This window comes from Odocoileus virginianus, chromosome 15, assembly GCF_023699985.2.
Source record: "Odocoileus virginianus isolate 20LAN1187 ecotype Illinois chromosome 15, Ovbor_1.2, whole genome shotgun sequence".
NCBI lineage: Eukaryota > Metazoa > Chordata > Mammalia > Artiodactyla > Cervidae > Odocoileus > Odocoileus virginianus.
In genome coordinates, this window is record NC_069688.1 from 12,357,986 (window position 1) to 12,361,310 (window position 3,325).

Below are 3,325 nucleotides of genomic sequence, written 5' to 3' on the forward strand. Positions count from 1 at the left end.
CTCCAGTATTCTTGCCTGGAGAATCCCCATGGACAGAGGAGCCTGGCAGGCTACAGTCCAAGAGGTCACAAGAGTCAGACACAGCTTAGCAACTAAACCGCCACCAAGTCATTCAGGCTATTTTTATTACTTGAATTAGAAAATAACTGAGAGACTAAATTAGTTAGGTGTATGATACAGAACTAAAAACAGTAAATTAAGAAATTTCCTGCCAGGTCACAGGGTAGAATATACTTACAATACTTGTAACCAACAAAGGACTTACAGATGGATTATATTAATAGTTCATATATATCCATGAGGAAAATAGCAGACAACAATATAATAATAGAAAAATGGTCAGAAGACTTGAACAAGTACCTCACAAAAGAACTTATCCTATGTAGGGTGGCCATCTAGTTAATATAACATCCAAACTGGGACCCCTTTTGAGAATGTAAGAGACCCTACTCCTAATTTTATCAAGATAACAGAGTAAGCCAGGACTGACCCAAGCCAAATACAACATATGGGTCATTCCACCCAAATAGCATCAAAATATAAAATGGTGTTTAACCTCATTGGTCATTCAGGAAACTCAAATTAAAACTACGGTGAGATACTTCCATATAGCTATCAGAATAGCTGAAAAGAAAAAGAATGATAATACCAACAGTCAACGAGGATATGGAGCACACAGAACTCTCATACACTGCTGGGTGGGGGCCAGGGTGGGGGCCAGGGTGGGGGCTTCCTTGGTGGCTCAGCTGGTAAAGAATCTGCCTGCAATGTGGGAGACCTGGGTTCAATCCCTGGGTTGGGAAGATCCCCTGGAGAAGGGAACAGCTACCCATTCCAGCATTCTGGCGTGGAGAATTCCATGGACTGTATAGCCTATGGGATGGCAAAGAGTCAGACACAACTGAGCAACTTTCACTTTTTCACTTTCACACTGCTAGGAGAGTATGAATGGGGCAATCACTCTAAAAAACTCTTTCAGAGTATCTATGAAAGTAAAACATATATGATGTATAATTCATCAATTCAACTCTCAAGTACAGATACATGTACACAACAATATGTACATAAATACACCAAAAAAAAAAGACATTTGCATAGCAGCATTATTCAAAACAGCCCCAAATGTTTATCAATAGTAGAATGGATAAATATGGTGTACTATACTCATATACTGGATGACTATAGCATGATTTTAAATGAATAAACCACTGCTATACAGAGCAACATGATTAAATACCATGAATGTAGCCATAAGTACTAAGATGGTAGACTCAGAAGAGTAGATGCTATAGAATTACACTTTTACAATTGCCAGAAAAGGCAAAACTAATCTGTGGTGTTAGAAGACAGGTAACTAATTACCTTTGGGGAAGGGCTAGTGACGGGTGGGGGCAGGGAATTTTCTAGAATGATGGTAATGGCTCATTTTTTCATCTAGGTACTCAGTAATGCAAGGGTGTTCACTTTGGGAAAATCAGTGAGCTGCATGCTGAAAAGTTGTGCAATGATTTGCATATGTACTTTAATAAACAACTTATTAGTAAAGAAAGAAAAATATCCCCAGAAAAGAGAGGAAAATTCCTTGAAGCAAAATAGGGTTGCATGCAAGCTAGAGCAAAAACAGAAGTAAACAGGGGAAGCTATTCAGTAGAGAGAATAGAATGGAGCAGATGTGCAGGTAAAAGCCTAGAATCCATCAGAGAAAGACCAAAAGTTAAAGATGGAGAAACTAGTAAAACAGTCAGTACCTTGCACTGCCTCCAGGCCTGGTGATTTTTCCGTTCCTTGTCCCACTCATGTGTATCTTTACAATAAGTACCCCTTTTCTTGAGGCAGTGTAAGAAACCTTCTCTTCCATAAAAACAAACAAAACCAACTAAAATGCCAAGAGTGCTTTCTTTCTCATACCTTCTAAAAGTACAACCTTGGCAGTTAGGGAACTTATCTTCATCGAAAGCAATTTCTATGATATAAAGGAAACCAAAAATAAACTGAGCCAAGTGAATGATGAACTCTCATGTCTTCCACAACAAGGGCTAGAAGACTTACAAAATGTAGTACAAATAGAGAAATATTCTCTTGGTTCAAACCCATTATCTCTCCTGCATGTATAAACCATGAGTGGTGCTGAAGTAACAAATCTTATGATATTTCATGACACATTTATTGAGCTGTATGATGTGCCAGATGCTAAGCATGGGTGATGGGGCTGAATATAACATGATTTCTCCTTTTGACCTCATACGTCTGTCTGTTTTGTTTAGCACTGAATCTCCAGTACTTGGAAGAGCATTCAGCACATAAGAGGTGCTTAGTTAATATTTATGGAATGAATCAGTGAATAAATAGGTAGAATAGATATACAAACAATCACCATACAATGGAACATACTATCTTTATAACAAGATTCAGTGATAAAAAGGAAGTAGTTATTTCTCCAGTCATGGTGAGGGAAAGCTACACAGAAAGGACCATTGGATTGAGCCCTGAAGAATTTTCTCTAATTTATAGAGAGACAATGAAAGACATTGGAGAGCAGACAGGAAGAAAACCATGGGGAAATTTTGGGATGGGTATGTGTGTGCATAGTTGGTTCAACTCTTCTTTTCCACAATCCAGTCAATGAAAAGTGTGGCAATGTTGTGGTTCACAGACCACAAAATACATACTCCAATGGTCTCCTGAATCAACTGATCAATTCTGTCTACATAGAAGGGAGGGATAAAGAATTATCCAGATGATACATGCTACTAGAAAAAAATAAAAAAGGAGAGAGAATACTTGAGGATTTAGTTCTCCAGCTTACTAATCTTCCATGGTGGTTTCCAAATTGAATTTCATAGAGCCCTAGGGTATGTCTGAGAGATACAACTTCATAAACCACCCCGGAGTGAGAGATGGAGGAGAGGCAGACACGGCCCTAGGGCCTCCACCCCTGACTTAACAGCAGCAGCTCCTCTTTCATCTGCTTTCTGTGAGATTTACCAGGAAAGAAATACTCTATATAACTAGGTAGTTATTCTGCTTTTCTAAAAAGTAAAGTTTAAAACAGCTGACCTATGAAGTGCAAATTCACAGAATGATTGTACAGTGACTTACTATACTTTTGGTAAACACAATTTGATCACTGTAAATAAAAGAAAACGTATTGATTTTTATCTTTTTTGAAATTATGATCTACCCTGACATTCCCAGTCTACAAGGGAGTAATATCTAGCTGTGAATTTTAACACCATAGGAGAGAAGACATCTATCACAATTGTCTCAAGGATGAAAGAGCTGCCAAAGTACTGCTTTTGATCACCTCTCCCCATCCTCATATTTT